A 9591-nucleotide genomic window follows, 5' to 3' on the forward strand; every position below is an offset into this window, starting at 1 on the left:
AGATAATGAGAAGTGACTGGACCTCAGTTGTAGCCAGGGAAACTGAAGGAAATTTCCAAACTTCTGTAATGGAGTCAGTGCTCACTGGGAGCCCACGTAGGATCAATGAGGTAGAACAACTGTACCCCTGATAACGGTTAGTTTTTCACCCAGTGAAGCAGAGCTGTGAGTTTTTAAGGGTTAGACTCGGCCATACTTAGGGTGTGTCTACACTGCAAGAGCTACAGCAGCCTAGCTGATCTCTATGGCTGAAATCTGATGCCTAATCCAAATTTGACCTCAGAGGGAATGTCTGCTCAGCAACATGACAGCTCTGGCTGGCCTCAGGCTGAGGGGCTGTTTCCCTGCTGTGTAGCTGTCAGGGCTGGGGCTGCAGCCTGGGCTCTAGGACGCAGTGAGGTGGGATGGTCCCAAAGCTCATGCTGCAGTCAGAGCCCAGAAGCCTACACAGCAATGTCACCACAGACTGGACCCCACAAGCCTGAGTCAGCTGCCATGGGACAGCCCTAGTTTTTCTTTTTTTATGGTGTAGACATACTCATAGAGCATCTGCAATATTATTTTAGTATTAAAAATTCTTAGTGCTGGGGCGACTCTGCTCCCACCATATGAGCAGGTAAAACACAGCACCCCCGAGCAGAGCTAATGGTCTTTCATTTTAAGTCTTTATGATAAGGGGACCAGCTGCCTCAATCATGAAACCATATCCCTAAACAAGTTAAAGCAGAGATTTGTTCTACAGGGTGGCCATCCCTCTTCCGCTCAATTTGCAGAGGCTTCTTCCCAGAAATCATGACTTGATCTCATTACAGGACCAGATTTTGCAATTTAAAATAAGAAGAAAGTCATTTCAGAAGAAGCCTCATGGAGTTTGTGATAAAACAAACATTTCATCAGTATATAGTAACACTGAGATAAGACTACCTTTAATGTGTGGTGGAGAAAATTTATTTTCCTTTAAACATCCACCACATCATTAATATATATATTAATAACAAGAGATGCTAGAAGGCATTCCTGGTGTTCTCCCCAAGCCACTGGGAAAAATTCTCCATTGCCTTTACCTGACACACAGCACTCTGGCGGAGAGCCTCCAAATGTTCAGAAGTCTTAGATCAATACCCGTCCTTCTTAATTTTGCCCAAAGATTGTCTAGATCAATAGAATCAAATACCATCTTTAAAATTCTAATAATAGCACACAGATTTTGCCCTTAACCACAGTATATTTATAAATCAGGAGAAAATAAAGTAATTCTCAATTGTGGCTCTACCTATTTTTATCTAATTTCTCTGTGCATATGACAAGAACATAACAGGGAAATAACAGGCGTCAGGTGGCAGTCAGGGTGACGTGCCTGCTCCTCGTGTCCCCCATTGGCAGAGAAACATCCAGTGCCCCTTGACTTTTCTCTGTGGAGAATGTAGCAGGTGAGAAGACCAGCACCTTCCAACAACAGAGAGACAGTTGAAATAGAGGGCACTGACTGGGAGAAGAAAGGGACAGCTCACTGCCCTGTCACCGCTCCTTATTTCCCTATGGATGTCCTCCTCTCCATGGATTCTCATTCTTCATTCACTCCCCTCCACTTTTCTATTTGGTGCTTCCAAATGAGAGGAAATGGGTGGAAAGAGGAAGAAGGTGAATGGGAGGGGTTCTGTGAAGGGGTCTGTGAAGCTTTGTGGGGGATTGTATTTTGTAGGCTCTGAACCCTGGTTAGAATAATCCCCCAGGGAACTTGGAGGTATCATACAGCTCTATTGAACCCTTAGAAATGTTCTTACATTCCCCTGGCTGCAGTTGAAGCCCAATCACTTCTTGTTCTCTCTGTCCTGAAAGAATGAGACAAATCCTGAGAAGTGCTTGACACCTGCAAATGCCACTGTCTTCCCCATGTTGATGCATTAACATTTTATTTCTCTACTTTAGATAGTTCTCATTAATGCTGATGCTTGTTATGAGGGGGAAAAGACAGGGAAAACTAATGGTTTTCTCTCATCACTAAATGTAACATTCTTCAATTTAGATATACAGAAAAAAAACTCATGCTTTCCTGGAACACTGTATTTATAATGTTATTCACTTTATTTCTCATAAATCTTTCTTAAAAAGGATTTTTAACCTCTTTGGAATGGGTTTTGATGCATGAAATTAGGAAATTTCAATAAATACAGGCAAAATATTGAATAAATATTGTACAAAACAAATACACAAATGCACATCCCCTACTGCCAATGCTTCCAAGGTATAACTGTGTTCTGAAATTCTTCTCTGCAAAAGGACGCTCATTTCAATGTAATGGGAGCGTTTCCATTTTTTCAGAGAGCTTTCGATCAGGCAGTAGATGTTTGCTTGTTGTAAATATTCATGTTATAACTTCCTCAAGGCAAGAACTTGGCTACTGTGTTTCCCTGAAATTCTCCGGGAATGTTTATGATGCTATACAAATTATAATTATGATGATAATTATAAAGAGGTTGCAACACAAACGTAGTAAATGTGACACACTGCAAAAAAGATTTCAACAGATCAGCATTTCACAATCCCCGGTAGCCCATAAATAGAGACTCTCCATCTGGTGTTTATCTTACAGTCTCTTCTCTCCAGCAACATCAAGTTTAAAGCCAAATTCAGCCATGAAGATTCTTTACCTGCTCTTTGCTGTCTTTTTCCTGGTACTGCAAAGCTCTCCAGGTAAGATCTTAATGAAATGAGTGGGGGATTATACAAGGAGCTGAAAAAAACCATAAAATCACCCTCTATAAATTTAGCGGATGACAAAAATTAAGGGACAGGTCACTCATAGTGAGGGATTTGGATCACTTGTTAAACTGGGAACAAGGTAACAATCATACAGCTAAATCTAAAATGTATGGATCTAGGAACAAAGAAGGATGATCATAGTTGTAGGATGAGGGACTCCATTTTGGGAAGCAGTGACTCTGAAAAAAGTTTTGGAGATTGTGAATGGATAATCAGCTGAATATTGCTAAAAGGGTTAATACATAACATGGATGCAGAAATAGGGAAATCTTGAGTAGGAGTAGAGAGATTATTTTACCTTTGTATTCCGCACCTCCAGATGTGACCATATCTTGAATACTGTGTCCAGTTCTGGTGTCCACACTTCAGGAAGAATGTTGATCAGTTGGAAAGGGTTCAGAGAAAAGCCACAGGAATGATGAAAGGATTAGAAAACATGCCTCATACTGATAGATGCAGAAAATTCAACCTCATTTATCTTAACAAAGAGAAGGTTGAGGGGTGATTTATCACAATTTATAAGTACGTGTATGATGAAAAATATTTAATAATTGGCTCTTCAATCATTAAATAAAGATATTTTGTGATCTAATGATTGGAAGTTGAAGCTAAACAAATTCAGATTGGAAATGAGGTGTAAACTGTTAACAATGAAAGTAATTAACCATTGGAACAACTTACCAATGTATTCTCCATCATTGACAGTTTTTAATCAAGAAGGATTGTTTTTTTTCCCTAAAAGATACCTTCTAAGAAATATTTTGAGGAAGTCCCTTCTCACTAGATGATAACAAAAATACTTCAGTACCAGCAAATTGGTTGAAACTATAGTAAAGAACAGAATTATCAGACACACAGATCTACACAATGAGCTGAGGAAGAGTCAACATATTTTTGCAAACAGAAATCATGCCTCACTTAGCTACTAGAATTTTTTGAGGGGGTCAACAAATACGTGGACAAGGATGATCTAGGGTAATTAGACTTTCAGAAAGCTTTTGACAAGGTCCATCACCAAAGGCTCTGAACCAAAATAAGCATTCATGAGATAAGATGGAACGTCCTCTCATGGATTGGTAACTGGCTAAAAGAAGAAACAAAGGGTAGGAATAAATGGTTAGTTTTCAGAATGGAGAGACGTAAATAATGCTGTCCCACAGGGGTCTGTACTGGGACCAGTCCTGTTCAAAATATTCATAAGTGATCAGGAAAAAGGGGTAAAGAGCGAGAGGGAAAAATTTGTAGATGATACAAAATTACTTAAAGATAGTAAAGTCCAAAGCAGAGTGTGAAGAATTACAAAGGAATTTCATAAATTTGGGTGACTGGGCGACAAAATGGCAAATGAAATTCAATGTTGATAAATGCAAAGTAATTCACTGTGGAAAACACAATCACAACTATACATATAAAAAGATGGAGTCTAAATGAGCTTTTACCACTCAAAAAAGAGATCTTGGAGTCATTGTTGTGAGTTCTCTGAAAACATCTGCCCCACGCCCAGTGGCACTTTAAGGAACACTTTAAGGAAAGTGCAGCTAAAATCTAGTCTAAAATAGTCTAATATTAATATCCTAAAGGACATTTGGGCCACATTCTTATAAGGACCAGCCTGTCTGGAATGTCTAAGCTTGGCAACTGGTCATTGAGTAAGTATTCCCAAGTGCTGAGTCTTCACAAGAATGTCTGTGCAGAGTCTCACGACAATCAGGTGTTCTGACTTAGGGCTGGTCCACACTAGGGGGGGGAAATCGATCTTAGATACGCAACTTCAGCTACGTGAATAACGTAGCTGAAGTTGAATATCTAAGATCGGATTACTCGCCCGTCCACACCGCGCGGGATCGATGTTCGCGGCTCTCCGTGTCGATTCCGGAACTCCGTTGGGGTTGATGGAGTTCCGGAATCGATATAAGCGTGCTCGGGGATCGATATATCGCATCTAGATAGACGCGATATATCGATCCCCGAGCAATCGATTTTAACCCGCCGATACGGCGGGTAGTCTGGACATGGCCTGAGAAGGACTTGTTTAAATCCTTCTCTTTCTAAAAGTTCCAGTCACCCAACCCACTGCTAAGCTGGTTTAACCCTTCTCAGCCAATCAGCATTTAGATACTGCCTAGTACATCAGGGGGTCGAATCAGAAAGAGTCTGCCGCTATAAGAAGTTAGTTGGTGATGAAGGCAGCTGCCTGATTACCATCCTCTACAGTTGTGGGGCTGTGAAGGACTCCGATGCTCAGCGCTCAGTTCTGAAGCATGCAGCCAGGAAGCCAGCAGATCTGCTGAATTAATTCACTCTGCTCAGTTCTTAGGGACAGCCATTGAATAGGCCCAGAGCTAGACATTTATATATTATCAAAAATCTAGTGAAAGGGGACAAAGGAAGATAACTGGGTTGGCGTGGTCTTTTCTCAATGAACTGGAAATTCAGCTAATGGGAAATGCCTGTCATACTGCAGTCACAGCTCTTGTTTACACTTACGTGTGAATGAAAATCAGACCTCTTTTTCTGCAGGATTGGCCCAGTATAGCATTTCCGAAGTTGTTTGTAACCGTTTAGGGGGCAGGTGCTTCCCTATATGTTACAGCTCTTGGATAAAGATTGGAAACTGCAGGTTCAGGCGGAGTTGCTGTAGAAGGAGAAGGGTAAGTTCAGGATGACAGAAGGGAGACATCACTGTGTAAACAGAATATTTGTGTCTCTGCTTTCTATAGCTGCTGTTTAATGACCTTGCAGGCTCAGAGCACACGGCATAACCCTGGGACATGGGACAAAGGAAACTTCTGTGCTGCCCTCATTCTGAACTCTGTGGGATTTCCATGTTAGATTTAGAGTAACCTTACAGGGTATCAGAGTAGCAGTCGTGTTAGTCTGTATATGCAAAAAGAACAAGGGTATTTGTGGCACCTTAGAGACTAACAAATTTATTTGAGCATAAGCTTTCGTGGGCTACAGCTCACTTCATCAGATGCATAGAATGGAAAATATACAGGATTTCTGTGTCATATCCCAGTATAAAATGATTTCATCTGTCACAGAAAAATTAGAATAACTAGTAACACAGCTTCTGACTGATGCCTATACTTATACTTTTAAGCCTTTCAGAAATGTTATGTCACCCTTCCAGTCACTGACAGAAGGATCCAATTTTCAGTAACTACCTGAGGACACATTCGAGCATGGAATTTTCTTGGTAACACGCAGTATAATGACAGCTGCCAGTCTGATTCCATTATAACCCCTTCTCCTCACATAGGTGTTCTTTTCTGGAAGGGTGTCCTCTCTGGATATCATTTCTGCATTTGAAAGGCCTAGTGTCCTCAGCCTGAGGGGAGTTAGTAGGACCTGGGAGAAAGAGGGCAGGGAGGCTGATCTAACAAAAAGAAATGGCCTAAAAATGAAGCCTATAAAAGCAAACTGAGAGGAGCTTAGAGAAGAGCTGAGCAGAGGAGAATTTGGGAGCCCTACGTGAAAACAGCTGATGGGAAGAAATGGTCCCTCAGCCCCTGAGGAAGCATCTCTAGCCCAGAGAGTTTTGTGTTTTTCTTTTTAATGTTATTTTGCCCCAGATGGGGGAGGTTTTGGTTCAGCAGGGTGGTGGCAAAACCACCAACCCAACAGGAGAAATGGAGACACCGACAAAGTCTGATGATGAGAAGGTAAACTGCACCCACACAGTAGGGATATAACCATGATTTTCCCATAGTAAAAAAGGTCTTTTTAAATCATTCCACTCAAAAATGGAAGAAAAATTGAACTCAATTTGCAGCCTGGACCTCACTGCAGAGTCCATCCAGAATGACGCAGTGTGAACAACTAGAAATGAACAGAGTGATGACCATGTGAGGATTTCACAAACTGATTAGTGGGTCACATGTGTATATTTTCAGTCCTTAAGAATATAAGAATGGCAGTACTGGGTCAGACGAAAGGTCCACCTAGCCCAGTATCCTGTCTACTGACAGTGGTCAATGCCAGGTGCCCCAGAGGGAGTGAAGCTAACAGGCAATGATCAAGAGAACTCTCTCCTGCCATCCATCTCCACCCTCTGACAAACGGAGGCTAGGGACACCATTCCTTACCCATCCTGGCTATTAGCCATTAATGGACTTAACCACCATGAATTATTCAGAGCCTTTGCATTTCTCCTTTCAAAATTCCAGAGCAATTACAAACCTTGGTGACTTCAGTGCTAACATTGCTCAGAATTTCTTTTTACTCGTTTAAATATGAAGTTTCCTACAGTTAAGTTAATTTGGTCTCGTTGCTTATCTGCAGTCAATTCTATCTGTGTTCCTGTTGTTACATGCTGGATCTCTCCTTAACCTGAATAAGGAGCTCAGCTGTAATTTAGTGCTGCAGCCAGGACAGGATGCAGAGAGGAATTTGGGAGGAGTGAGAGGCTTTCCCAGACTGTTAGGGCTTGTTCTCTGCACCTAAACTGCTACAGTGACACAGCAACACCACTGCAGAAGTGGTGTGTGCATCAATGGGGTAGGAGATGTGAAGATAGGAGCTCCGTCGTAGCAACTGCACTGCTACTCACCTGGTTGCTCCACTGAGCATGTACAGAGATTATCATAAGGTAGGGAACTGCCATCTGAACAGAGTCAGGCTTTAGGCTTACATGAGCTGGCAGACAGAATAGTCCAGGCATTCTTTAAGAATAACATATTTATCCTCTAATAAAATGTATATTGTTTTAGTTTTAGCTATGGACAAAAGTATTGACGTGAGTCACGTTGTTCTCCATCTTACATATTTTTGGTTTTATTTTTCTATATATCATAGAGGGAGTGAATATTTTTACAGTTCACTATTTTGATTAATTCCCTCAATGGAGTTTCAAATTCCAACTTTTTAAAAAAAGTTTGATGAACATTTCAGTGATACTGTACATCACATTTCCAGCAGTTTTTCTATTCAATTTGCTGGGGTTCTTTTTTTAATCACCCAGCAACTTTATATTTGGTGGTTGTTGCTTGAACCATGTAGAAAGTTAATAGGAAGAACTTTTGTAGGAAAATGAGAATCTGCCTCCTTTACTGGAGAGTTAGGGGCAAAAGGAGGGGAGATCCATGTTCAGAAGTCCAGAATATTTACTTCAGACACCAGGTAGGTAGCCAGTACACAGGTTTAGCTTTAATAGAGAAATTGAGGCTACTTTACATCCTTAGCTAGGGGACATTTGGCTTTTAGCTCATAGAGTAGAGGCTCATGCACTAAGCTGCAGAGGCCCAAGGTTCAATCCCACCCACTGTCGACTTGGGTCCATTGGTGTTACATACACACACACTATTAAATATTGGGGAAATTCCTCCTCTACTTTCCATTTGAAATGTAACATTATATTGCCCCCATTTTAATGGCTATAAATATAGAATGTGAGAGTTCCTTTCCTTTTTGCAGTAAAGAGAGTGAGTGATGGCAGAAGATATTGTCAATGCAGGATCGCAGAGAATCTGGCAGACAACGCCTTGCTTCTAAAATCCTTGGATGTTTTTCATCTGGGCTGCAAAGAATCTCACAAGCTGGAAACAATCCACAAGGGAGCCCTTGTGTCACTCCTAATAGCTTGTTCTTCTCCCTTTAATAAAATTAACTGGTTGTTGTGGCGTGTATTGCAAACATGCTTGTGAGTGTTTTGACTGGCATATGGGGGCTGTTTTGCTATTTCTTTTCCATAAAAATCCCTTCCTTCTTTTATTTTAATTAAATATAAATAAAATAAAAGGTCACTGCCATAGGTTAAATCCACTCCGGGGGTGTTCCTAGACCAGGGGACATACATATTTATATGTTTCAGGGAGCTCACATGGATAAATCTTTCCCTTTCCCTTGGTCCTTTGACAAAACCATTTGGTTTGTGTTGTTGTCAGAGGAGTTGGGTTCAGTCCCAGCTTGGCTGCACAGTGTGTAATGCCCACATCAGTGCTTCACGGACTGTCGGCCCTCTCTCTGCTCCCATCGCCTCCCAACCCTCCCCTCCACAAGGTCCTTTCTCTTGTGCCTGAGCATCCAGACCTTGCCCTGTGCAGCAGGCTTCCATGCAGAGCAAATCTCAAAGACCGAGGCTGAGACATCCAACTGAATGTACCAGTGAGGGTGTAACTGAGGCAGCCACAGGAGATCCTACCATTGAGAGAGAGAAAAAGTGGAGCTCACAGCTGCTTTGCTCAGCTACACCCCTCCAGGAACAGAGCCCCTAACAACCTCGTGCCTGGCCCCTAAAGTACAACCCGACTAGAACCTGAGCTACCTCCATGCCTGCACACAGCCTCTAGTTAACCCCTGCCTTCACCCTCAGCAGTTTTCAAGCTTTTTGTTTATAAATTTTGGTTGTGGGCCAACCACCTTATATGCAAAATCTAGAGTTTTCAGATACCTATATAGCCACTGGAATCATGATTAACATTCCTCACAACAAAATCTGAAATGGTGCCCCTGAAGCTACCCCAAGCTTTTCTCCACAAACCAGCTCCTTCTCTCAGTGCCCTTTCCCCCTGCCCTACACCCATGTCTTCCTCACAGCCCTTTTGGTGATTGTTTCAGGGACCAGCCCTGGGGGAACTTGGCTTTACTGGGAAAAGGCATTGTGAGAGGAAGGGGTTTATGTATGAATGAGGAAGACTGTGCAAACTAGTGGCTAGAGCACAGGACTGGGACATAGGAAACCTGGATTCTGTGCCTATCTCCGGCTTGTTGGGTGACCCATAGGCCTGCCCCAAGAGGAGTCTGACCAATGAGGGCAACTTCTTTGGCAGAGAATGACATGTCACCTGAAGAAAAAAGTGGCATGTGACTCCCCCCTAAAAGCTCTTC

The 9591-nt window shown here is 42.1% G+C and overlaps 1 long non-coding RNA gene across 1 annotated transcript; it reads left to right on the plus strand.

The window, feature by feature from the left end:
- The first annotated feature begins 2592 nt into the window (after positions 1-2592).
- Positions 2593-8384, plus strand: LOC127048892 (uncharacterized). The gene is made up of 3 exons (XR_007773790.1): positions 2593-2694; positions 5284-5414; positions 8179-8384. It is a non-coding gene; the product is annotated as an uncharacterized LOC127048892 (long non-coding RNA).
- The last annotated feature ends 1207 nt before the right edge of the window (positions 8385-9591 follow it).

This window comes from Gopherus flavomarginatus, chromosome 4 (assembly GCF_025201925.1).
Source record: "Gopherus flavomarginatus isolate rGopFla2 chromosome 4, rGopFla2.mat.asm, whole genome shotgun sequence".
Lineage (NCBI taxonomy): Eukaryota > Metazoa > Chordata > Testudines > Testudinidae > Gopherus > Gopherus flavomarginatus.